Here is a 27,759-nt window from a genome sequence, read left to right as displayed (position 1 = left end):
GGAGCAGGCAGAATTCTGCGCACGCGGCGGCGCGCGACGCATGGGTGCTGCGGGGAGCGCCGAAGGGCCCGGAGATGCTGCAGCGGGGCTTGCCGGGCGAGGCAGGGCGTCCAGGGCCGGCCTGCCGTCCTCAGCCAAGTTTACCCGCGTGTTTACTGCCTAGGCAACAGGGCTGCTGCTGGAGGCCATTTGATTAAAAGCTTTCCTCCTGCAATTCCTAGTATTAGGATAAGTTGTAGAGCGTTGTTTACACGACTCCTTGTGTTTCATGTCATGCATCCTCATCTGCAGATGGTTTTCATCGTTTATTGCTAATAGTGAGTATCTGTTAGTTTTCTACACATTCTTTGTGGCATTTTGTATGTTTAAATGGTACAAATGTAGAATGGGAATAATTATGTAGTTTAACGAAGGGAAATGGAACTCTCTTGGGGTGCCTTTTTTTTTCCCCCCACTGCTTAAACAATGGCTTTTTTGGCAGTTTAGAGAAAGAGAAAAAAAAAGAAAGGCAGAAAGCTTTCACCAGATAAACCTTTCTCCTTGCATTTCTGGAGTAAGAATGCAAGCAGATGATATATGTCAATTCACGTGAGGGATGGCAAAAAGACAGCAAATACTCAGTGCTGGGTAGAACTAGCTTGCTGGAGGGAATGTAAAGCACAAAGATAAAATGAAAGTGCTTTAACAATAATCCTACTCCTCAAGCCCTATCTACATAAAAAGGATTTCTTAATCGAGTATTTCAAAGGTTGAAGGCACAGAGACTCAGAGTTTCAGCTGTTTTAAGCGACTGTAACTCTACCAGCGATTGAGTGAATGCCTGTGTATGCCATTAGCTATTCTAAGTTACTTGCAGATCTGGGCAGGAGTAACAGGGGAAGGATAAAGAAGATAAATTTTAAAGAATATAAGAAAATCCTGATTTTGTTTTCCTCCTCCCCTTATTTGGAAAAGATCTGTAGGTCAGTAGTGAGAATGAGCATTAGCTGGAAAGCTTCATTTAGGCAGGGGTTCTGAGGGCCAGTTTCCTGCAGAATAGGAAGGAACCTTGAAAACTTAGTGCCCTTAAAGTAGAGGGGATGATTGCTAGTTCATTTGTGGTTTGATGCAAGCTTCACTTACATTACAATATTAATCAAAATAAAAATACCTCTTCTTCAAAAGGCTGAAATGAATGTTCCACATTTCTATAATTTCTCCTACCCAGTATGCTTCCACGAAGCAGTCTTTTGGCAAAACCAACACAATGTTGTGCAGTACTTTTATTATTCTTAGTCTTTTGACAGAAAATGGCATTGCTGGGGGAGTTGGGGGGATGCTGTGCTGCCCTGCTTCCCATGCTGTCCTCCAAGTCTAATAGGAACTGCTTCTGTCTTAAATCAGGTGGTTTTGGCCAAGGACTTCACAGCTGTTCTCCTTCTTCTGTTGTGTGCAGAATCATTTGTGAAAGGTTATAACTTCATGCAATAAAGGAAGAGCCCCTAAACCCTGAAGAAAGATAAAAGAGGACAAGGTTCTGATATTGCTATTTTGAATGAATGCACTTGTGCTTCTCACTGTAATAAATCTCAAAGAAGAGCAATTCAAAATCTAATTGTTTAAATTCCTGACTTCAAAAAGAAAATTTGTATGTCTCTTGCAAAGCCAGCTTTGCTGCAGAACAGCTGAACTGTCCCTCTGAACTGTTTCTGGAATTCTTGAGAATTTTATTCCAAATTGTGAACTTTCTTTTCTCAGGGGTTTAAAAAGAAACAACTTGGTAGATGAGCAAACAAATGGCACATCTAGCATGAATTCATAGAGATCAGTGAGCCGTAAGTTAATGGGCTGCCATTCTTCCAGATATATAGTACTCCCAAGATGAGCTACAATTTAAAAACACAATCTGATTTTTCATAAATGGCACTGCACTGTGTGTAGCTGGAAAGACTGTGTTGCACTGTGGGATTAGTATTTAGGATTTGCTTAGATTTTGGTGATTTTAAAGCCACTCGGTTGCCTTCATTACCTCTTTCCTTATTCAGTTACTGATTGCTTCCTTAGCAGCAGCAGGGGCAAAACAATAGAGACTCCATCCCTTTTGCTGGTGCCAGTAGTAATCTATTCTGTCTATAGTATTTCAGGTGCTTTACTGTTGCAATTCATGTGTTATAGTAAAAATCTCTTATAGTAAGTGAGAGGCTAAGGATCTGACTTGCTTTTATTGTTAGTCCCTACCTGGGCACAGGGAGGAGGTTGAGGAAAAGGGTTTACATGTCTCTGCAGTCATGCAGGGGCATATAAAGTGCTGGCAGTTGCAACAGATGTCTGACACCTGCTAACCCTGTGCTTAGAAAGCCAGCAGCAGTAGAGTTTGATCACACTTTAATTTCATTTTTAGACAATCTCAGTTTGGGGAGGTTATTTAGGAAGTGAATGATTAATCAAACTGATTGTCCTGTCTTCATTGCAAAAAGAATGTCTCCAGCATCTAGACTTGTGACATGGCAAAAAAATGTATTGTGTCAATGTAAATACTATGTGGATGCTGTAGGTATGTTTTCATACATATGTACCCACATATTTTTTTCCCAGAAGAGTGAAGTATTTCGTTCTAGAACACTTTTTGGTTTTAAAAAAGTTTGTTTGAAAGTTGAATAGAAAACACCCTGCTTTGAATGGAACAGGAGAAGGTATCATTATTGTATTACTTGCTATTCGCAGAACAAGTAAATGTGGTGCTGAAGGGAAAGAGCAAAATGGACTGGAATAAACATGGCTGGAACTAAGAGAGTAACATAGAAAGGTGAAGGGAAGCATTTGTGGTGTGAAATGATCTGTCAAGGATACAACATCTAATCTTGAAGACATTTTTCATACAGTTACATGTTTCTGGTGTTTTCTTCTGTCTTTCAGACTGTTCTTAATTCATCATGGTGAAGTTTCTTGTTAGATGGAATGACTTTTAATTACTGCTTGTCTTTTGTGCAAGCAGGCTGATGCACTGCAAAAGCAGACCAGGCTCATTCAATTTAGCGGGCCTGCCATGTGACCAGCTGCCCAAAGTTGCACTGTGGAGTCAGAGAAAAGCTTCTAATCAGTTTAGAGAGGTATATAGCTGGGCAGAGTGAATACGGTGTTTCAGTTTTAACTTTTAGATGGTGATTTGAAGGACAGAGAAGATTCATGTGAAAGGCACTGATTTTGTTCCTTTCTTCCAAAGGAGTTGAGTTTAACACTGTTGAAGGATTTTCTGTGAGATGTTCATGCAGCTCTAGTGGTGACAGTATCTTGGCTTCAGTTCTGAATTTTGTTCTAAATTTAGGATTCCTCTTTGCCTCTCTCTTGGAAATGTAGTTGCTCCCTTCCCTGCTTCATATCAATAACAGTCTGTTTCCTTGTTACCATTATTTCTATCCTCGATACTTGCCCAGTATGTGAATCTCTTTATATCTTCTGTGACTATCACCATGTTGTGGACATATATAATTTTTGCTCTCACCAAAGCAATCTGCAACAGATGAATAGATGTTGACAGCCCTGGGCAGCCACAGAAAAGTTGTATCACAACAGACTTGGTTCTAAATTAGAGAAATGTTGTTAGGCGTCCTACCACATTTCCAAAACTGTTGTGTTTGAGTCATCCATGTTTCCTATATCTCTCTTTTTTTTTTTTTTTTTTTTTTGCGCAAAGGGTGAACAGAAAATAAACAGAAACTTGGCAGGAGGCCATTCCTTAAGGTCAGATTATTATTATTATTTTTTAATTTCTCTCTTCATCAAGTCTTTTATTAACATGTTGCTACAGATGTGTATGTAGCTGCATCAGCACTGCTAGCAATCGTGTTGTGTGAAATGGTTTGTCTGCCATGAAGAATCACAAAGAGGCAGCAAACAGCAAGACAACAGACTAGCCAGAGTGTCTACAGATGTTTTTAATCTGATCCCCTGTTATTTATACAGTGTCATAGGTATGCATGGTGTTTTGTAGATATATAAAACGTGAGAGCTTCCTGTCCCAAGAGCCTTACAACATGTAAGATTGTGTATTAAGGCCTGCAAGATTTCTGGTCATATTCAGTGCCCAGTGCTGTGTAGTTTACAGCAAGTGTGATATAGAACATACCTACTTCTCGTTAGCTATACATGGAAGGGAGAGAAACATGTTTAAACGACATACAGGGAATAGTCAGAAACAGAACAGCTAATGCATCTTCAGGATCTTGAGTGCTGATTTAAACCTATTCCTGCTTAGCAAGATCAGTGGTCTTATTTAGGCTGAGCTCATGTTTATTGACCAAGAGGACTTTTGGGGGTTATAAGCCTGCATAATCCCAGTGAAGAGAGGCTATATGTTTGTCTGTGGTTAGTAAACTGCACTGCACAGTGGTGTGTAGGCAGCAGTCTGGATATTTCACTTCACATTTTGTATAAGTCATTCCTTATAACCTTGATTAGTCTAGAGGAACATGGATCCTTATAAGTAACAGGCACAGATGGGGTTTGGATGCATTTTTACTAGAGCCACAATATTTAAGAATAATCAAGGAGATATTAAGATGCCTAGTTCAGCTCTTGCACTAATGGAGTAGACTCCAGATTGCCGATGCGGTGCCAGTTAGTACTGGTTTTGGTGCATAATTTCATATCTGAGCATAAAAGCAAGTTACCAGGGAGAGCTGAGTTGCTTTCTGCCTACTGCAAGGCCATTTGTGAAGAGGATGCCTGCTCACCCTTGAACTTATGAAGCACTGATCCAGCAGTAAGAAGTAGCTGTGCTGTACCTGTGCTGGCAATAGCAGAGAATCTAATCTTACAGCACCAAGTTCTCATAAGCACTAAATTATCTGAATATTTGTAGCAAATCAAAAGAAGCTCTTCTCCGCTCAGCTCCAATTTCTTAACATGTGCATGGAAATCACAAGCTTTAGAGATAATACTTTAAAAGACTTTGAAGTGACCACTGGATAATGTCCATAAAAGTTCAAAATTATTATGGTATTGAGTGGATCAAACTCTTCCATGCCTGAGAGCACCTGAATGTTTCTAAATTAACGAGATTTTTTATTTCTTTTTAATAGAATGAGTACTCTTTTCTTTCAGTGTATGGTCTGAGCCTGAATTTCCTAAAGCATGCTCAGGAAAGCTCTCCTTTTAGAGAATTCCAACATATGAACTGGGTCATCTTTTGGTAAATTTAGGTGCTGTAACAGACCTTGGAATGTGCAAAGCTTTTCAATTCCAACTGTGTATGTGTGCGTCTTCCTACTGAGCAGTGCAGGGTGAATTAAAACTTAGATGGCTAAACTATTTAACCATCTCTTTGATGGTTAAATATTTTCCTCATTAGTAAAATGGAAATGACCATTTCAGAAGCCTGTCCTTTTTTATTTTCGTAAGTATGTTTCTAAGGTAGCAAAGTTATAAAAACAATGACATTTTTACAGTGACTGGTAGAATCTGTACATTCAGAAAATATCTGATGATAATGTGTTAGGTTTTTCACTGTTATCCTCCTTTCTTATGGCATTAAATATTGAATGGAGAACTAGAACGTGAAATTCACTCTTCCTTTAATATAAATGAAGTTGTATGCTAGGAGTGTGATCTGAGATGTAGTTTTAGAGTCTGTAAAACTGTTAAGAAGTTCTAGCAGACAAGGATATAGTTTCTGGTCCTAGGAAATTATAGCATTGACTTCTTTAGCTTACTTAAAGCAGAACTTATATCTTTCCCACCCTACTTAAGTGACTTATGTTCTTCAAAATGTCTCCGTATGATATAGACCTTGACTTTTTATTGACTTGTTTTTGATTCAAGGAGTCATAAAAATCATTGCCTGATATCTTTGACTATATATACATTTATCTTTTTTTCATTGAATTCTGTCTTCTTCCTCCCAGGTTATTTCTCATTCTTTGAGATTTAAAGACAAGAAATAAGGACAGAGGGGAAGGTATTCCAAGACATAGAAACCTAGAAGATAGAGGCTCAGAAAAGAGTTAAACAGGGATTTTCCTTGCTATAAAATTATTGGGCAAAAGCCAGAGCTACAGAAGAGGAATTGCAGAAATTGTTTCTGTGTGTGTTGGAATCTGGGGGAGGGAAGATGAGTGGAGCTCAAACAAGGCAAGACTCCAGAGAGAGGGAGCCTTTTATGACAGCTTTCTGGGAGACTGGAAACTGGAAGAAAAGATGGCCAGAAGAATGTGTATGAAACACTTTTGTTTTACTTCGCTCCAGTTGCTTCTTATGTATATATATTTTTAGCTGGGTTAATTAGCACTGGCAGAATGCTGTTCTAATATGCTGAGGTGCTTTCCGTCTCTGGGCTAGTTCATTTAGAGTTAGCGAGGGTGAGATCCCCTCAAGGTAGCTTTGTTTTTCTAGTCGTCACCAAGAACCCCAGTCATCCCTCTTTAAATCCCTAGTCATCATCTACTAGTCATCTCAATTTAAATCCAAGTAAACTGGGATTTTCCTTCCCTATTTCCCATTACAAGAGGTACCGTGAAAGGTGACAAGGAGACTTGGAGGTGTAGAGTGATTTCCACACAAAACCTAGCCAGTTAACCTAGGATGCTTGAGGCTGGGGAGGACATGGCCATGAAGAGACTATGAAGAAAAGACTACAAAATCCTGGGCATCTAGAAATGGTGGTAAAGGAACAACCAGCCACACTTGTAATTCAAAGATTCAAGGAGATTTACTATCATGAGGCAGGTTGGAAACATGTAAGAAAGAAGAGAGTTCTGGGGAACTCACTACCATGCAGGAGCACAAATGTCTGAAGTATGCCTGGGCTCAGAAATGTTGAGACAGAGTGATAGAGGAGAAGTACATTAAGGCCTCCTGAGTGCAGATTCAGGTGAAGTATCCAGTTGATGCTTGCTCTGCTCTTGCGCTTTCTCCCTGCATGTCTGCTGCTGCCTGGCATCAGGAAAGGAAGAGCTGCTGTCTGGCTCAGTGTGACTGCTCATATGGGACAGCAGGTCTTATGCGGCAAGGGTGGTATTTCCTTAGCTTTCCCACCTGAAGCTGGAAGGAAGTAATTACTAAAATATAATTCAGACAAACTATCACTGCTGAAAAGGATCTGCATGAAAATCTGCTGCATGACGCACACCTTTGATTCCGTGTCTAAATAAGTTTCAAGTATGGATCCAAATGTTAAGGTGCTGGCAGAAATTCAAACAAGCTAATATCAAACTTCAGCTGTCTCAGGGTACATATTTTGTCTAATGCATGTTCATTTTTAACGGTGACAAATTGTGTCATCCTACAATCAAACTAGTAGTTGTAGGAAAAGCTGTAGCCTTATTACTCTGAAAACTCCCTTACAGCAGATACGTCACAAAGAAAACAGCATACATAGTTACTGTGAGGTCTCTGGACTCCTCAGTTTTTTTTTTTTTTTTTTTTTTTTAGCCTTTTTAATCATCATCTTTACTTTGCATCCATGTTTTGGGCACAGAATCAGACAACAGAGCATATTTCCACCTGTAGACCTGATTTTGTTGTTCTTGTTGATACAGTCAGTTTACTGTACACTGAAGAACTTCACTGCACCGTGCTTGTACTTTAGGACTGGACCCAGCTAAAAGTTACTTGTGCAGATGTAAATCATGGTATTCACTCCATGTAACTGCAGCCACTTCTTTTTCAGGGTTACCTTTCTTTTTAGGCCAATGGGGAGAAAGGGCGACACCTCCAAAGAGTGATTCAGAGCAAAAGCAGAACTTTGTGCCCTGAATTATCTTTCAGGGGAACTTCTTCAGAGTAAAACCGTTTTCTAAACTATCTCACATAGGCTAACTTTCTGCATCTGATTTTAATGTCCTACCCTCCCGTCTTTCTCCTGCTCCTCCTTCCCTTGTCCTCAGCAAGAAATCCCAAATAGCACCTAACTTGATGGCATAGGGCTTATTTAATGAAAATCTTATTACTGGATAAGTAAAAAATACAGCACCATAGCAGATTTCAGTCCTGCACCATAGGTAACAATTCAGCTGACATAAGCATATAATGCCCAGGATTAGAAATCTGTGTAAGGTTATTTGACTGTTATATGAATGTTATTTTTCTTAATGTGAGGAAAAGAGGAAAAACATTCTGAACCATTTTCATTAGGTATAGCAATCCTAAACTGTCTGATTCTAAAATTAAAATCTAGAAGTTAGAGGGAGGGGAGAGAGAATATGAAAGAGAAGAAGACTAAATTTTGAAGCACTAAGCAGGCAGGAAGGTGGCACTTGGACTGTCTCCATGCTGTGTAAATATTTACAGACTGGTCTCCACTTCTGGAACTGCAGAGAATGCCTTGACCAGACAGGCAAAGATAAGGACAAATATCAGCTTCAGAAGGCCTGTAGTTCAGTGTGTGCTATGGGACCCCTTGGTATCAGTAGAGAGAAATAGATGTTTTGGTTGTATTTTGCAGTAGGACATTCCCTTCTGTGGTAGAGCGCGGTTTAGTGCGTTGCTAGATCAGTAAACAGCATCATGATAATCTGTACTACTTTTTTGTCTCTGGACTGGTGAGAACTCCTCTCTCTGTGCAATAGCTGAGGAATTCAAAACAACTGGCCCTGTGATTTTTTGTGTGTGTGTTGACCAGAACAAGCAACACTTGGGCTTGTAACAGGTTGCTCTGTAGTAAGGAGAACGATGCAGATGGAGTCCTTGCAAACCCAGAGTTCATGAAATCTCTCTGCTGTTTAAGTATTCAAAGCTATTGTCTTAATGCAGCCATGGGGATTTCGGGTAGATACCGAAGAGGAACGTATGTTGTTTTTTTTATCCTCCTTTAAATGTTAGGTGAGAAGAGGAAAACTATGAAGAATTCCGAGAAACAATAGTGTATAAATCTGTAAGGGAAACTGTGATGGGTCAGGTTAAGGTATGCGGGGACAGTGATAGTAGATCTGTGGAATGGAGCATAAACCATAATGGAGCATAAATAAGGATTTTGGGGGAGGGGAGCTGTGGGTGCTCAGGCTTTCACTTTAATGGGAGTTGAGGGCTGCACTGAATCAGGGCTTGAGGCAAGTGCATATAGACTTCTTCCTTCCATATATTTTCCAAACACTTTAGAGTAACTTCTGTCTGGTAGCTGTTACCTGCAATTCAATTAACGTGTATTGCGTTTTCCTCCTCATTAGAGTCAGTTTTCTTCTGACAAGGTTGCTCCCTGCAGTTTCTTGGCATGGTACAGTGGAAATGCAAGAGTAGGAAGCAGACAAAGAGAAGAAAAAAGTTAATCAATTAATCAGTTAAATGCAGTTCCATTAGTTGAAACTGTTAAGAGCTATTGAGCTCCCACTTGTCCCTAGCCAGTATAGGTTCTCATTTGTCTTTCTGGTCCTTCTCTTTAGAAACATCAATGTTTATACTGGAGCTTGTTGCCTAGTGTATTTTTATTCTGGAGAATAACTAAGATATCCTTAATTAAGAAGTAAATCCTATTAAAACCTTTTTGGGTGTTTGATACAAGGGGTGATACATAAGGGAATGATTATTTTAGTGTGTTGCTGTTACCTAACATTGTCTTCAGCTTTTACTTCATAAAAGCCAGATAAGAGACTCTGTGGTGCTACTCCAAGTTGAGTATTACTTGAATCATCAGGGCTGCTTTAAAACCAGGCTAAGCTCAAAAATATCTTACTCTTGCTCAAATATGTGGAGAAAGGAGAAATCACCTGTTCACCTTATTATAAATCTCATGTATGTCAGGACTGAAAGCTGTAAATCATTCTCTAACCTGTACTCGCAGCTATCAAATCCGTTTAGAGCTGCTTATCCTACCGAAGAACAACTGTGGTTCTGCACTCTGCACACGGGCAGATTCTCAGCACCTGTATTAAGTCACGCGGACTCGCACCAAGTTTCATGCAGCAACTTATGTTTTTGTTTTAGTGTTTTTTTTTTTTTCAAGGCCTATTATTCAGCTTAGGCCTTAAACGAGACAATAAATATTTCTTAAACACCAAATTCTCATTCTCTTGTTGCCAGAAGTAGAACAGAATGGCTGGAAAGCATATACTTTTGCTATTTTAAGTTTTCTTCCCATTCCAAAAGTGTTTCATGTTTGTTCAGTACAAGCAATATACTGTAATGAAACACCAGTGCGGGGAAAAATGGCTGTGGCCACTGAAAGTACTTAACGAGAGTTTGCTACAATTTTACCACTCAAATCTGCTAGCTGGGACATCTGGCAGAAGATAACCTGAAGGGAGACATCTGTGTCACCTTATGCACTCTATCACAGTTGTCATGTACTTAAATTACATGGCGGGATTCTTTTTTTTTTTTAATAAACTTTTATGTTCTGATGGTTGGATGGTTTTGAAGAATGTTTCATAAAGTTTGCATAGGAGGAATTGTTCATGTCCCAGTTGCTTTGCAGATGTGATAAACGCTGCCTCTGTCTTCAAAGCGCAGATGGATGTTGCAGGAGAGTAGCATGAGGGAAAGGAATTCAGATTATTTAAATGAGATGATTAAACTGGCTAATCAGGTCTATAAGCTAGCTGAGCTGCGCTTGTACAAACTATGGAGTCAAGTCCCTCCACCAGCAGCACAGCAAATAAACCATGGTTTCACGGGCTTTGTCCTGCGTGGCTGCAGTTTTGGTACCTCTGAAGCCGGGAGGTGGGAGTGAAGCGCGCTCTGCAGATGAGGCAGCTGCAGCGCCTCTGCCCCGCCAGCTTGGTGTGGTGCCGCGCAAGGGCACGGAGCAAGTTCTGCCCTTCTCTGTGAGCTGCTGATAGCCTCCGTCCTCCCCTTGGCCCCCTGTCCTCACCAAGTTGTATGGAGGCAACTATGCAAAAAGTAACCAATTGATTCAGAAATTATTGGGGTGGGAGATCACGCATGTGAAGGTTTTTTGTTTGTTTGTTTGTTGTTGTTTTGTTTTTTTTTTCTTCTCCATTGAGAAACCTGGGTGTAAGATGTTAGAAGGCAGTGTATAAATTGAGAAGATTGTTTTTAGTGGGTTTTTTTACATAAGACTTCTGTTTTTCTTCATTCCTTCATGATGTATAAAAAAGGCCAAAATGATTAAAGCTGTTATGGATTTGCTCTTTTTTCTTCTGTACTAGGTTTCTGATTTAATCTGACTTTTTCTTTGTAGATCACCTTTAAAATTTATTGTTTTGCCTAAACTAGAAGCAGTAGTGTAAATCAGGATGTGGTTATAATGTGATAATTGTATGCTTACATTATCTTCATAAGGTCCAGCTCTGTACGTGAGGCCCAGGCCTGTGTAGCCACTGCTGCATGTTTCAACCAGCGCATATTCTTCCGAGAGAAAATAAAATAATACATTAAAGCACACAGAAGAAGAAGGAAGCAAAACTAGAACATAAAAGGAGCTCTTCAGGTGAAGGAAAGACGTTACAGTGATAGAATACAGCTACATACAGGAACTCTCTGAAGGGAGAGGGGAAGAAAGGGGCAACAAAAATAATCGTGAGATTGGAATCACAGAAAGATTTTCATGTTAAGGCCACTCCTGCTTGTTTATTTATTTATTTATAGTGCAGCATTCTCTTTTCTTTAAAGATAACAACAAAAAGTTGCCAAAGGCAAAGCTCCAGAGAGGTTAACTAGACAGACGACCATTCTAGTAATGTCATGCCTGTTTCTTCGTAGGAGGATTTGGAGAATTTTTCTTGAGGGGAAAAAAAAGGAAGATTCTTGCACAGAGGATACTAAAATGGGGTTTCATTGAAATATTCATTTAAATAAAATCTCTTTTGTAGGAGGAGGCAGTAAAACCTGGCCAACAAATGTATCTAAAGTTGCCCATTGTGACAAATGTTTTTTCTTGGCTGATCTTGAAACACGTGTAAAGCAAATGGATATCATTATATTTTGTTCAGCTTCTGTAATTTGACATCTTTATGGAAGTGTATATGAATGATACCTTAGAATACAAGGGACAGCAAGGTATCATTTCCTAGATGTTTTATTTTCTCCTAGAACACCTGCTGCTAGCACTATCAAGTTCATTCATGAGAGAAATGTTGTTATATGTTGTGGAAAGAGCTCTCTCCAGCACGCATGTTTTAGCAGGATCCAAGAAGGTCAGGCTATTTCAGTAAAAAATAATCCTTTTGTGGATGAGATGAGTCAGAAATATGGTGACTGCAATGTCTAAGCACTATAAGGTACACTTGGAGTAATTTACAGTGCAAAATAAGAAGCAGGGTTCAAATCCTTGATCAAAACTGATGCTTGATTTTTAAGCTTCCTTTCAAAACATTGAATCTCTCACAAGGGAATCTTATGGCACATTTATATTTTGATTGGCAGTTTTGGATTCATATTATCACAAGAAAGAAGGCTAAAAAATAATTTAGGGAGGGACAGGATTGTAAATGCAGAACTTCTCACCCATTTAACCAAACCGAGATAAAAATGAACAAACCTAATGAAGAAAATCTCTCAAAAAACTGCATTTTCATAGAATTTTTATGAATTATTTTAGCAAGAAAGCTACCTTAGGTCAATTTAGAGCTTTTGAAGGCTTTGTCTTCAGTGTGATCACCACTACTTAATTTTTGCAAAGAAAATTATTTTAAAATAGTTCTAATTTAAGGAACAAATACAATTTAGACACTGTTAAAACATTCAATGCTTATCATATCGTATGGATTATATAACTTGCTTGTGGATTATAATTTGTATAGTTTGTAAATATTAGCATAAAAATTTGGCACAGTAGTGGAGACTTGCATCCTTGCATATATATAGCCAGAGAGCACTGCTTTGCTGGAGAGAGATCGTGCTGCTTATTCCACGGTCAAGAGAAAAATTTTGTGAGCACTGGATATGCAGAAGTATATTGTTTGAATGATGGGTGCTAACCTTCTATATAGCCTAGTTTACTGTCTTCAGCTTCCTCTTCTTACTCCTGGCATATCAAGTTAATATTTCTTTTGTAAGTATTTTTTTTTCTTTAATAAGCCTCCTCTGCTAAGATATCCAGGTTCTATATTAATCGCCTAATACCTTCATACAGCGTATTCATTAACATCTATCATATGATTTTTATTTCATCTTCTTTCCTATAGCCAGGAGTCTCTTTTGGCATACACATGCATTTAAGCACTGTCTTGGCTTGTTGCCATTACGTCCTTAGACTTGTCATAGACTCTGATTCCCATGAGAAGCTATTTCCAGACTTTTCTGCCTCTTGTGAACCCTCCATCTTCTGCAAAATGAGCTGCTTTTGGGAAGAAAGCTCTTGCACCTGAGAAAAGCGAGGTTATTTCTCATGATCTTCAACATGGTGCCAAGGGCTATGTTTTTTTAGGCACTGGGCTTAGCTACTGATTGCCCTGAAGACGGGGACTGCGGCTTTGCGTTCGGTTTGCTGCTCTGTGGGAAGGCAGCATGTGGAGTGGGGACATGAGGGTCCATTTTGGAAGCAACAGCAGCATTTTTTTTGTATCTGCTGTTTCTTTAGTGCTTTATGCTCAGGTATACAGTGTTATAATCGCAGTCACACCTTTGTTCCTCTTGGATTCACTATGGAAATACTTGTGAGAAGGGGCCATATTGTTGATAAGAAGTCCACTTTTCCAAGTAGTTAATCTTGAAAATGAATCCAAGATTAATAAAACAAGATCCCCCATAATTCTAAATGAGTGTATCCACAAAAGGATTTAATGGTTTAAGTAATCCATTAGGTTAATTTGGATTTCTGAGTTTACTTAAGTATGCAAGCCTTCTGGCTTACTCCCTGGCAGGTTTTCCTACAGACGTGAGAGCTGTGGAGGACTGTGATGTGCAGAAGTTTGTGCTTTTCTCTTCTGCCTCTTAATGAAGTCGCCAAGTCTGTTTCTGATACTGTTGTTACCGCCCTGCGCCCTTCCATGTGGTACCTCTTAGCAGCTATAACCTATGCAGCCGGTGAGACGAGTAACCTTCGGTGATATCAGAGGCTGCAAAACTCCTGTCTGGATGTTCCAAGCTCCTCTAAAGCTTACTTTACTTTATCAAAAGGCTGCATTACCTCCCAGCTGAGGTAAAAATGCTTCGGATGTATGAAAAGTTCCTTTTATGAAACCTGTGTCTTTTTAGATGCATTAAAATGGATTGTTATCTACCAGATAGCATCTTGGATTGCTAATATGCTTCCTTGTTTGTGCTGGTTGCTTTTAACCGATATTGATATATCTTCTAGATGTAGTCCAGTGCCCTAGCTAATGATCTGTAGGTTTCTAGGGCTTTAGCCAGTTGTTTGGCTGTGATTCAAGGACTTTAGCTATTTGCTTTAGAAACACAATTCCCTATCAAGCACATGGTGAAAATAAGCTGTTTTCCAGCCTTGAGTAGGGAAAGGAAATGAGTGATAGTGGCTTATTCTACATGCCGCAGTTGCGTGGAAGTTATGCTATGCTAGTCCATAGAGAACTATTCACAAAGGTTTCTCTTGGTTTTCTTAAAGAAAATCAACATGATTTACCAAAGAAAGAGAGTGTTATGTTTGTTTGTGCCCTGGAGGGCTTGTATATGCTTCCGAGGGACAAATGTACGTGTTGTATTCGCAGACAGCCAGGAGAGCTCTCCCCAAAGAGGCACATGGCTGAGCTGAAGATTGTCACTGACGTGGGAGAGTCGCTGATGTGCAGTGCCATGGCTGTTAATGACAGCTTTGCTGCTGTTCTTGCTGCCCTGAAGGATTTGGCCTGCAGGCAGGAATGCAGCACAGCCAGCGAGAACTGCAGGGCTGTTGGTTCAGGTTGCTGGCTCTGCTTGCCATGGTGCTTGGCATCGCTTGTAAGGAGATCCTTTGTATAACCTGAAGTTTGTCACAGTGGCAGGCAGCTCCTTTGTCTCCGATGGCAGTTTTTGGTTGGTATATGAGGAGCACAGGTTTGCTGCACCGGGAGGGACAGGGGATGGGGGTGGCATGTGGGGTTTGGGGCAGGTGGGAAGAGCTTCACAGTGCTGGCAGCGAGGACTTATTATCCAGGCTTAATAACCTGAAACATAGGAGAAATGTTCCCTTCATCGCAGTGCTCTCCGTCAAGGAAATAGAGTTGATTAAGACATTTTAGAGCCTCCAAAGGAATATTCAAAGTGCCTTTAAAACCTTGACTCCCATGCTCATCTTATCAAGGATCTAGAGTGTGGCTAGGGGATGAGAGGGCTCATAGAAATAAATGTTTATCTTTAAGCAATGCTCTTTTGGGGCCTATAGTTCTTTTGAAAATTAATTCCTGAGGGACTGCCAATGGCCCATTTGCTCAAAAACCTTGAGCAAGAGCTTTAAATGAATTGTAAAAAGAAAGAATCCCTTTGATGCTGATAGAAGTATGTCATCATTCTGTCAGTGGGGCAGGATGTGCACCTCTCCACTTATCCTTCGTTTTGCTGAATCCCCTGTTGCTGGACTGTGTTATGAATAAAGCTGGGAGTACCCAGATTTTGTAATAAGCTTGTTCTTTTCTCAGTCCTTTCCTTTTACATCTTGGGGGAAAAAAGAAGCTTATATTGCTAGAAAGCTATTTTCATAGAGAATTAAACAAAGAAGAAAACCCGTCGACCTCCCCATGGTCCATGCCACGCTTTAGATGGCATTTTTCTAAAAGAAAAGTGGCTATAAGGCTAGTTGAGAATAAACTTTTTTTCTGGCCATAGGAGTCAAGAGGAAGCTGGAGCTGAAAGAGGTTTGAGGTTGAATATGTTAGGGGAAGTAGGTGTACGAAGCTTATGCTTTTGCTTTTGTTTTATATTTCTGCCAAGTGAAAGACATCTTTCAACACTAAATGCTGTTAGTAAATGTAAATGTTACAGTGGGTCAAACTTTAAACAGGAAAGCAACATCAGGGGAAAAAAAGAGTGTACAAAACGACCTTTGCAAGCACAGCCACTTCTGCTCAGAAATATTGTGCTTGTGTGTGCAGTTATCCACCCGGGTCAATACAGGCCACGTGTTCCAGAGCAGAAAGTCCTTTTTCGTGCCCTTTTTCACTATCCTGTTGTTAGTATCCCTGACAAGGAACCTAGGCTTGTGCCGAGCTCTCTTTCTGACAGGCTTTGCCCACTACACGGTGTCACAACTTATTTTAAAATGGGCCAAATCTTGGATCTCATAGCCTGGAACCAGGTGCCGCTTTTGATGAAGTCAGTCCCTAGCCACACGAGTCCTCAGACTTCTCTAAATGGTTGCCCCTACAGTGTATTTGCCCTGGATTTGTTGCCCCTACAGTTTTTCTGCTGTAGTCCTTGTTTTTCCTGTCAAGCTGCAGGTTGCTTTGAGGTGCAGGAAACCTAATGGAGGTGCAGAAGGATGTTTTCTGCTTTGCACATAAGGACCACTTTGTTGCTCATTCCCTGCTGCTTCTCAAAGTGGGTACAAGCCATGTGTTTAGGGGTGCTGCTGGCTCAAAAACTATTGCTGCCAGAAGATGAAAATCTATTTGTAAAGGAACTGAAGAGGGTTGGGTGTCCAAAACATTTGAATTTCAATTGGAAATACCCAGGCTTGTTAACTGGGTGTGCATCTTGCCAGCTTTCTTTTAGATGACATCATGATAAAAGAGCTCAACCTGTTTTCAAATGGCAACATGTTAATAGCTCTGAGCAGGTGCTCCAGAAATCAAGGGAGTCGATGAAAATTTCAGTGTCCCCTCCCCCTCAAGAAAGCACATTTCTAAAAAAATGCATATGTTTTTAGTCTGGCTTTCAAATGTGTGAGACTAGGATCTGGTGGTACTTCTGCTGCTTTGAGCCTGCTTTAGGACTGCTTTTAGGCTGGTGTTTTTGTAAGGATTCGAAGTGAATCCATTTTAAGTGGCAATTCTACACAAGCATAGCTGTGTGGATGTCAAGGCACTTCTAAAGCATATCATTCTTGTACCCCTCAAGTGCAAAAGCAATTGGCATAAAGCTTTGAGGGGAGGGGAGGAAAAACATCACAACTGCCTGAAAATGTGTTTGTCACCTGCGCTGCGCTGGCTGCAGGAGGCAGGCGCTGAGCGCTGCGAAGCTGCTCCCTGGGGAGCTGCAGCCGCCGCTCGCCCGGGCAGCTGGCGGGAGGCAGCGCGATGCCTTCTGTTCCTCTGCTTGTGCAGCCGAGTAAGTACATTTAGGTCAAACTCCCAAGCACTTGATCACATGCTTGGCGGTGCAACGCACTTTGTCGCCTGGCTGAGGGAAACCATCCTTTAACCAAGTAACTTTCATTTCTGTATGAGGCTAATCTGACTGACAAGGAGCATGCTAGGGCAGAAGTGGCTCCCACCATGAGATGCTCCTGGCCTGAGCTTGTGCGCAGCTCCATCAGCTGTGGGGCCTGTTAACATCGACATGAGTGTAACAATGTTATGTATATAATACAGTTTAAGTTACATAATTTGCATTGCATCACATATCCACTGGAAATAATTTCCCTCTCTCTTTTCCTGACTCAAGATTTCATAAATAGGGCATGAAGTTAGTTAGCCTTTAGTTAAAAAGAAAAGCAAACAGCCTTTTTTCACGGTTACTTTCAGAGCAGTGGAGGCTTGGTCTGTCTTTCACTCTTGATTATGCTGTAGACCCAATGCAGTACTTTGCACTTCGGCTATCAATAGCAGAAACAACTAACACAGCATGTGGATTTTAAATGAAAGGACAGTTGTACAGATGAGCTGTGCTATAAGCAGATATATGCATCTGCAGTTTGGAGGGGTGGAACTTAGATACCCTCAGTAAGGAGCACTTGTCTGGTGGTTCCTTGATCAGATCAGCCATAATCTCCCGAAGATAAATTTTGATGTTGTCATAGCCCGGCCTGATTCCACATCTGCCCCCTGAGGATGTTATCCTCATGCTGCCTTATTTTGAGTCTTTGGAATAATCTATTTTTACAATGGAAGTATTTTTTGCTCATCTGCTTTAATAATTGAAAAGTTTTACTTGCAGTGTTGGACTGTCAAATGGGCATCTGTAATTACTCAGTATATTATACTCCTCTCCAGTGATACAGTTGCTTTCCATTTGAGAATGACCCAGGAGAGAAGCCGCATTCACATCTAAACAGCAAACCACTAGAGGAACAGTGTTGTTAAATGAGATATTTTTATATTCAGATTTAGCTGAAAATGATTCTTCTGCTGCAGTTTTTAACTTAAGAATGCAAAATAAGGCTGTACAGCTAACTTTGCAAATTGTTCTAGGTGTTTTCTCAGGCAGAATAAGTGTCCATTGTTTTAGCACCACACCTTTTATCCTAGACTTTCACCTGTGTGTCTCCTTGAGGGAAGACATGATGGCAGTTTGCAGCAGTTACATCTTATTTGGTTCTTTCTGTGCAGCATAATATGCATATGATGTTTTTTAACCAGCTAATAAGCATATTTAAGAAAATTAGTCAATATTTTAAAAAAGAATACTTCCAAGTTGTGTAGTAGATTGCTTACCATGATGCCTCTATCCACTCTTCATGCTCCATCCCAGTGTTAACTGTTGAAGTTGCTGTACTCTATTTATGCTACCTAGTTTTTATCTATTCTTTCATTAATAGTGTGGTTAGTACTACTATCCTTTTTTGTTTCTCACCAACATTATTAGGATTCTGACCATTTATGGCTATAACATCTGCTGGAGTTTTCCCTGATTGGATCTGTCATTGGGTTTCTGATATTTCAGGGGGCCGTATTGAGCCATGTTTTTAAGTTGGATGTCTTGCTTTATGTTCCTTCCTCCTCATTTCACAGCCAGTTTCATCCGTGCTCAGGTCATCTTGGATAAAGGATCTCCAGTTTGACTGAAATAAGGAAACTAAATCATGCTGCCACATTGAAAAACCTGATGTGGCTGAAGGAGTGTAAAAAGGAGCATCTCATTTGTGAGAAAGGATGGAGCATCAGAGAACTTCCTGCAGGCAAGTGCCTACCATCGTTCCTCTTGGGCTGAGCCCCTGTGCTTACCTTAGTCTGTTGGTCGATATTGTTTTATTTTGCTGCCTGGTCAATGTACAAAAGCCGACTACACAGTCATATTCTGCACAAATCACCTCTGGGCCGATGTGATCTGTATGTGCTAAGCACCCCTTAAAGTCAGATAGTATTAATTTAGGCACCAACATGGATTGATTGATTTCTTTCTTTTTTATTTTAGAAAGTGTCTAGCTTTGTTTCTGACATACTTTGGAAACAGTTTTACAGACAGACTTCTCTGGAGACTCCTCTCCCTCAGCTTTCCTATTATTAACATACAAATCACCAGTGTTGTAACTGCGAGTGAAGTCAATTTTATGATCTCCCACCAGGGTCCTCCCAGTCTTCTCACAGCTAAGGAAAACAAATGGGCCTTTTAGTTTGCTCTGAAGGTCAATAAAGTAGAACCAGTTGGTGGTGGAAGGGAGGGTAAGTTCCCAGCGCGGGGAGCTGCAGCAGAGAGGGCCCTTGTGGCTCCCCTTCCCCACACCCAGCCACGGCGCTCGGCTGCCGGCACAGCCGCGTGGTGCAGCAGAGGAGCGGCGCGCTGGTCTCCTTTTCATAGATGCACACGTTTCCCAAATACCCTAAGGCTTAATTGGCAAGAAGTAAGCTCCTTAGATGTCATAGCCAAGAAAGGTCAAAAATATGCTCAAAGAAGTATTTGATAAGAAAGGGGATGCTGACTCTGTCTTGTGTTTTTGAATTTGAATCCACTGGGCTTCTGCTCTTACATCCCCTAGATGCGAGGGGAGTTTGCCTTCTTCTCAGGGAGGACAAATACCTGCTATTTCTTTTGTGTAGCCCCATCTCAGTCTTGTGTGGACTTCATCTTAGGCCACTAAAAGGCTTGATGCCCTCGTAAACTATCGTTAGGCTTCAAATTTTGACCTGTATTGTTACGAAAAGGAGATGCATGCCAAAAAGAACGTGATTGTTTTCTCTATATTTGTTGCATACAGAACAAGAGAGGCTATAACTGATTTCTTATATACGGGTTAACATTAGAAAAAGGAGACATATGGAGTTAGGTTTTATTCTTTCTTATGAAAGTTTAGAAGTCAGTAGAACATCACAGTTCTTCAGATCTAGACATTCAAAAAATTTCTTTGTACTAACTTGTGAGGATTGAAAAAAGGCAAACTTACTGTGATTTACATTGTGACTGTTTCTAGACAGTAGAGGAGAAGGGTAAAAGGTGGTGTTCTGGTTTTTGTCTTTGCCTAGTCCTTTCCCTGCCAGCTTCACTGGCAGAGCCTGGCCCACAGTTGACAATAAGGCAAAAGTGGTGTCGTCTTCACTCCTCGGAGAAGGGAGATAAGAGTACTAAAGCAGCTTGACAATAAAGACCATGTCTAAAGCAAGTTTAGTTCCTCTTAGCAGCTGAGATGAACTAGGAAACAGCAAGCTGTTTTATTGCTTTACAAGCAAGCAATGATACGGACGTACATCTGCTTTAAAACGGCATGAGTTCTTTTCCAGTGCGGAGACAGATTTTCCCTGGGCCCCGGCAGCTCTCAGGCCTGGCCTTGAGGACGCCGATAGCGGCAGTTTACGCTGCGAGCGTGAGGAATGCGTTGGGGCCGGACAGGTTTGTCTCGCTCACACTGATCTCGAGTGTCCTTGTAAAGCAAGGCAGCCCCTTTTGGCATTTAGCTAAGGGTGCCGGCCCGGCTCCATCTCAATTATGATTTTTGTTCCCTTGATGAATAGCTATTTTTCCCTTTTTAGAGACACTTTTCTTCTATGTTGGCTTTCTAATAATAAAGGAAGTAATAAAAGTGTAGTTGATAGAGGGTTCTTAGTTTACGAGCTGTGGGGTTTCTAGGTTTTTTTGTTTGCTTTTTAACTTGAGTAGCAAAGACACTATACCCATGCCGTGTACACAAAGGTATTTTAATTATGTAATGTATTAATATATGATTTTGTATGCCTGCTTTTGAGGGTTAAGACAAAAGCTGTTGTTTGTATCATATATTTTACGCTGAAATACATGTGCATTAAAAAAATCAATTTGTTTCTATATAGATTCTGTATTTTATCCAAAAAAATAATTAGAAATGCGAAGTTTCCCAGAAAGGGGGTTTGCCTTAGCAGAGGCATGATAGGAAGGAAAAACAAATAGCAACAGCAGGAATAATATGATGTCAGGCTTTGTCTTCACCTGTGGTAGATGAACTACCATGCCGTGAAATCCCAGGGGAAGCAGGGCTGTTACTCTGGGGTGCTTAAGGGCAGGGGGTATTGTACTCATGGCTGACTTTATTGCGTTTGTTTTGTGATAAGACTACAGACTCTCTGCAGACTAAAAACTGTCTCTAGTAGTGAATAAACAAAAGAGAACCCATTTCTGGCAATCAAGACAGAGCCATAATGTTCCAGATGGCTCACAGTATTTGAAGTAACTAATATTAAATAGATATGGTGTTTCAAAAGCCAGAAGTGCTGTGTGTGTGTGTGTATATTTATTATTAATTTCCAGATTAATCAACAAAGCTCCTTGTTAATGAAAAAAGAAGCAAGAATCACTAAAAGACATGGCTGAAAGCTTGGGAGGCTGCAAAATAAGCCTTATCTCTGACTAAACTCATCACAGTTTGCAGCAAACTCATCACAGGAAGAAAACACTCCCCACTGATGCTTGTAAATAATATGGGCATACCTTAGTGTATGCCTATGATATATCTTACAGCATCATATCTTTTCTTAAGTGGTAACCTAAACATTTCTACAGAGGAAGTTTAATAAAATTGGAATATCTTAATATATAAATTGCACCCTAGCAGATGGAGCCTCGTATGGTTCAATTGCGTGTCAAAACTTTCCCTTTAGAGGAGTTATTCAACAAGACAAATTAAAAGCATGATTCAGATGAATGGTCAACTGCTCTAATAATAATAAGGCCACAAACAGTGCTGGAAGCAATGTATGTGCAAAGATATGTGTAGATAGTAAGTTAGAAGTAGGAATAGATAAGCACATGCAGAGTCCATTTCAAAATCAGCTGGAAATGACCTTGGGTTATAGTATCTCAAGGACACTGAAATTTAAGTGAGCTTTTCAGTTCTGTTCAGAGAAATTTTTTTTTTTTGAGTGCATGTTCTCATTAGCTGCTGAACTGCAGTTTAATGCTTCAGTTTTCCAGAGCGTCCTAAATCCATGAGTAGATCACTAGTGCTTTGCAATTAAAGGCTTTCTCAACTGAGCTCTGTGTAAGACCTGTGGCAAATAATGTGGTTTTGGAAGATTTGTACTTGGCAGGGAAATTCTCGGGGGATATCCTCACTTTTCTATGGAGCCCTGTGCTCTTTGAGAGCTTGGATACTTATGTAAATACGTATGTGGTGCGACCGTGCAAGTCAAACATGACCCTGCTTAGTCGAATACCAGAGATCTGATTAGACTTCAAGGTCTTCAGGATTTATGTTTGTGTTGTTGCTGTTGGGTTTGTTTGTTTGTTTGTTTTGTAATTAAACTAAATACACCTTTTTTTCCCAAAGTGGCAAATTCATAGCTCCCCATTTGAGTCCAAAATATGTGTAGCACAAGCAATTAGTTTACGAGTTTACTTATACTGCCTAATATGTAATCTTCAACCGTGGCTCTGTACATAACCTTCAACCATGACACTGCTACCAGTGGTGACAAACCAACCCTCACCCCCTCTTTGGCCCGAAAGAGTCAGTTGTTGTGATCCACAACCCAACAGTTTTTGACACAGCTTTTATCTTGAGAGGTGGGAACTTGAGGAACTTGATGGGATGAAAATCTTATTTACTCAGTGCCCAGTATCAAAGGAATGTAATCCCTATTTGTATTTCAGTGACTTTCTATTGAATAACAAATTCTGCATCAGATTTTGTATGCATTACTAACCTTAGACCATGCAATTAAAGTGATGCTTGGAGTGGGGGGTTGTTTGTTAGCTAGGCAATGGGTGCAGCTCATTTAGTTTGAGGGGACTAGCAGGTTTGTGACTGTTGAATACCAGGTTCCCTAGCCCAAAAACAAGAAAATAATGGACTATTTTTAAATTAAAAGCAGAAAGAAAAAAGAAAATACAAAACAGGCCCCACATAGTATTAACTGAGATTCATTTGTGTCTTGTCTAGGTTTGGAGCAGTGATAGGAAGACTATGGCTCTGTCTACATTAGTAGTTTAATTTTTAAGCAAGAGCGTAGTTTGAAGCAACTCCTGTGATTGTCTCAATTTGCTGCACATTGGTTCAGTTCCCAAAGCGGTCTGGGTACATGGGATAGATCCATCTAGGAGGAAACCAAGTTGGAAGTTCAGCTCCAAATATGCTCCAATGCTTCCGGGAGCTCCTTTGGCTCAGAGCTGCGGTTTGGGTTGTGCAGAGACCTAGCCCACAGGAGTTAAGGGGAGGATCTGAAGCGCTGGCAGCTTTCACAACAGGCTGAGTTAGTTCTGGTGCTCTGTAAAGGGCCAGCTCTGTCCTATTTGCTGCTGACCGCCAGCCCTCTGCACTTTCTTGTGATTCTGGTTCTCCTTCCTCCTCCATCCCTATCTATTCCGGTCTGAAACCCCTTCTTCCTGTAGCTGCCAGTCTTTCTGTTGCCATCCTCTGCAGGGCTGCTCTGTGGCACAGTCATCACCCTCACTTTAGGGGGCTGGCAGCTGTGGGTACAGAACGGTGCTGGTTTCTGTTTTTAGCAAATAGCCTGCAGATACCATCGCTTGTAAACCTCTTGAGGAAGAAAATAGAGAAATGGGTTGCTACTGATTGCTAGCATGCTATTACTTCAACCAGGGTACTGAGTTTGTGGCGCACCGTGTTATTACCAGCGTGGGATGGAGAAGTAGGCAGACTCCTGCATCAGCAGGAACACGGGAGGGCAGCCTGCAGGGTTCTTCACAGCCACCAAAACACATGAGCCTGGACAGGCAGCAGCGGCATCAAGCAGATTACAGGCAAATACTGGTAAGATGCTCCTGCAGAGATCCACTGTGTGTAGCCACTACTCTTGGGCAGCAAGAGATTTTTTTTTCCTTTTTTTTTTTTTTTTTTTTTACCTCTTCCCTGTATCTCAAAGGCTGCAAAAACAGAATAAGAAATCAATATTACCATGAGGAGCCTCTTTTTGCTTTCTCAGTTAAACACAAATCTTTGTTTTCCTTTTTCCTCAGTTCCCTTTTTTTTTTTTTTTTTTTCCCCTCTTGTCTCTGCTCTCCATTGCCAGTCTGTGCCATGGTGCCAGTCACAGCATAATTTACCAATATGTGCTTAGCCATTCCATTTGGAACACAATCATTTTCTTTGAAGAAAGGCTGAAAGGGGACCAGTCCTTAGAATACCTCTCTGAATGTTTTTGTCCAGGCTGAACCATCCTAGTTCTCTCAGCCTTTCCTCACACGAGAGCTGCTTTGCTCACACAAGAGCCCGGTAATCATCGTGGTGATTTTCAACTGAGCACCTCTGGCTGAGGAGGGAGAAAGCAACCATAGCACTGAGGCTTCCCAGAGGCATTGGGTATCTCTCATTCCTTAGAGAAATTGAGATGTAAGAAGACGGGCCCGTTCCATTTACAGTGTCCTTTCTAGCATCCCCCCTTTTCCCCTTTCAGTCTCTTCCCTTGCCCCATTTCCTCCGTGCTTCCATGAAGAGCAGGTTGTCCATGCTCAGACTGGGGAAGTGCTTTGATCATTGGGTGCCAGCGTGTTGCTTGGAGATGGCAAAGGTAGGATTTGGCACATGAGGCCTTTCATGAGGGATGCTAATGTGGCTACTGAAATACTTGTGAGGGGGGCGAAGAAAAAAAAGACCCAAAATAAAGGGCAGTACTACTTGGGGAGACTCACAGCTGAGGTAGGATAACTGAGGTAGGATAACCTGGAGCTCTGGAGAATAACTTCCCCTCAAAAAGTATTGAGCAGCATCTTTTGTGAGGATGTTTGGGCCCTTGGTTCTAATCCAAATGATCTAAGGTGCTTGCCTGCAGCACTGTGAGCCAGTCTTCAAGTAATCACGTTTGTCCCCTCGATATTCATAGAGGGAACTGTTATACCTTATGAAAACTATGACAGTTTTTTTAAGAACCTCTGTAATAATGATTTTTCTTAAAGAAGCAGTTCCACAGACACTGGAGTATTAGTGATATTCAGTGTATTTTACTTTTGAGTTAAGGATGGAGATGAGTCTCCCTTTTCCTTCCCAGGTCTGGTGCTTGCAGGTGTTGCTGTAACACGTTGCATCCATCCTGACTTCTCTGACTCAGAGCTGGCCAACAGCCATAGCCCCTGAGGCTGTGATCTTGGTCGTGTTTGTAAGGGATTGGAACTGTTTGCATGGCAGTGCTCTTGGAAAAACTAAAGTGCTGAAGGAAGGTTGTCTGAATTGCTAGATACTGTTTTCTCCTTGCAAGTCAGTCCTTAATCGGTGGTGTAATTGGGAGGTGGTTTCTAACTTAGTATCTTTTAAATGTCAGACTTTTTTAAAGGAGTTGTGGTAATGAGATACCATGGTGACATTTACAAGCAGCAAGAAGCCTCAGTCTTGGGATTCTAGCCTTCCCCAGCAGGCAAGAGGTGAACTTTGAAAACTCGCCTCTCCAGGAGGTGCCAGCGAGACCACATGTTCTGCTGATACCGCTGGTTGCAGTAGGCTGATACTCTGGTTGCAGGGCTGATCCGTGTTAAGATAACACGAGCAAGCAGTATGTTCTGTAGCTATCAGTTTTCCTTCAGTCACTTAAGTGCATTTCAAAGCTAAATCTATACTTGACAAGATATTTTAAAAGAGAAACAATGCTAATAAATGCAAATATCTTTTCATGTGACACTGTAGCTTCTTAGGCAGCACTGTGGGAGTCTGTTCCACTGTGCTGGTTTTGGGTATCTGTGTGAGGCTGAGAAATGATGTTTGCGCCTGGGAGAGATAAAGCTGATATGAGCGTCTGCATTGCTGGCCTTCAGGAAAAAAACACCTGTGGATATGTCTGATGACCAAGCACAGTAGAGTGAAGTCTAAATAGAACCAATGACTGCAAAACCTGAAAGAAGATAGTACCTCTCTAGAGGCTAAACCTGAGCTATCTGAGAGATGCTTGAGGGAAACTTGTTGGTTGTAAAAGGAAATGATTTCCAAGAAAATCAGATGATTTGAAGAATATGTAAGTACTCAGAATTCCTGGAATTAAAGAAAGAATGAGACCATTATATTTTTGTTCTCTTTCTAAATATCAAGGATCAAGTCTTAAGAACTTCATCTAGGCATGATTTTGTACCTGCTTATTGACTCATGCAGTGCAGTTTTGTGTAGATGATTATGAATGCAAAATACGAGTAAAATATATAGTAGCATACCTTTTTCTCAATAATTTTGCTCCAAGAGTTATAGCACAGGTGAAAAAGCTACATACCAAACAATAATGCCTATATTCTACATACCAGACTTCATATAGTTCTTAGGCCAGAATATAAACACCCACATGTATCAATGCCTAGCATAGGTATTGAAATGGGCAAGTATCAATGGCTATCCGTATTGGTAAGCACAATGTTGGCAGGTATTGAGGCATGCAGATAGGTATTGATACCTAGCGGCATCACGAGATAGCAATGAAGATACACAGTGATACCTATTGGGAGGTGGTACTGGTATTGATGCCCAGAGATAAATAAAGAAATGGGCAGGTAACAGTGTCTACTGACACTGACAGCTGCTGACTCCTTTTGATAAATATCAAGAGGAACTGATACCTGTCAGTATCAATTCCTACCAATAACATTACCTGTCAAAAGGTATCAATATTGATAGATATCAATGCTTATCAAATACAAATCAAAATTGACAGGAATCAACAGACATCAGAACCTATTGATATGGATAGGAATCAATACATAGTGATTAGTGATCACTATGAATAGGCAGAAAGAACTCTTTCAAATATCAAAATATCAATACTTCTTGATAGGTATTGGTATTGGGAGGTATCAATCCCTACTGATGTTGAAAAGTATTGATATCAATAGGTACTGAAAGGTATTTAATTTGATAAATATGAGTGCCTTTTGATATTTAAAGATATTGAAACCAATAGGTGTAGATGCCTATCAGTATCAAAAGGTATTGATGGTTTTTAATAATTATTGATAACTTATTGATAGCTATTGATATCAATCCCTATCAATATCTGTCAACAGGTATCAGAATTGATAGATATCACTGCTTATAAATAGGTGTCAATCTGTATCAGTAGTTACTGGTAGGTATGAAAATCAATATATATATAGGTGGCTATTGACATCATTTGTTACTGACTCATCTTGGTATGAATACTGATATCCATAGGTGTTAATGCTTATTTGTATGGAAAGGTACTAAAATCTTTCAATAGGATTTGGTGTTAATATGTATTGATAAGTCATTATGCCCATAGATACCAATACCCATCTATAGGTACTGAATTCCATAGGTATCAATGCCTACCTATATCAAAAGATATTGATACGATACTTAGGTGCCAATAGGTATTGATAGTCATCCAAATTAGTATGTATCAATGCCTATTGGATAGTATCAATATCGCCAGATATTGTTTACATCAATAACAATCAATAGATATCAGTATTGACAGGCATCAGTGTCTAGAGATGTATATCAGTTAGTATCCATATAGGTAGCAGTGTCTATCGATGCTGAAATCTGCGTTGATGCGCCTAGGCGTCGACACAGAGCCCTGCGAGCGGGAGCGCCCCGCCGTTCCGCACTGGCTGATCCCCTCTGGGCAGGAATGCCGCTCTGTTGGCCAGGCGGGCACGTGGGCACCGCTCTCGCTGCAGGCTGAGAGCCAAGGCCTGTGCGCGGCCCGGCCCGGCGGCTGG

At 40.7% G+C, this 27,759-nt stretch overlaps 1 protein-coding gene across 1 annotated transcript in view; it reads left to right on the top strand.

The window, feature by feature from the left end:
• The first annotated feature begins 299 nt into the window (after positions 1 to 299).
• JADE1 (jade family PHD finger 1) overlaps positions 300 to 27,759 on the top strand; it is an 81,872-nt gene continuing 54,412 nt past the window's right edge. The window contains exon 1 of the mRNA XM_088527666.1: positions 300 to 317. The gene's annotated coding sequence lies outside the window, so the exon portion shown is untranslated. The remainder of the gene's footprint in view (positions 318 to 27,759) is intronic.

Source organism: Tinamus guttatus, unplaced genomic scaffold (genome assembly GCF_059628265.1).
Source record: "Tinamus guttatus ecotype Peru unplaced genomic scaffold, ASM5962826v1 Tinamus_guttatus_pri_ptg000288l, whole genome shotgun sequence".
In the NCBI taxonomy this organism is placed as follows: domain Eukaryota; kingdom Metazoa; phylum Chordata; class Aves; order Tinamiformes; family Tinamidae; genus Tinamus; species Tinamus guttatus.
Note: the sequence above shows the minus strand (reverse complement) of the source record. Positions and strands in the feature narration are given on the sequence as shown.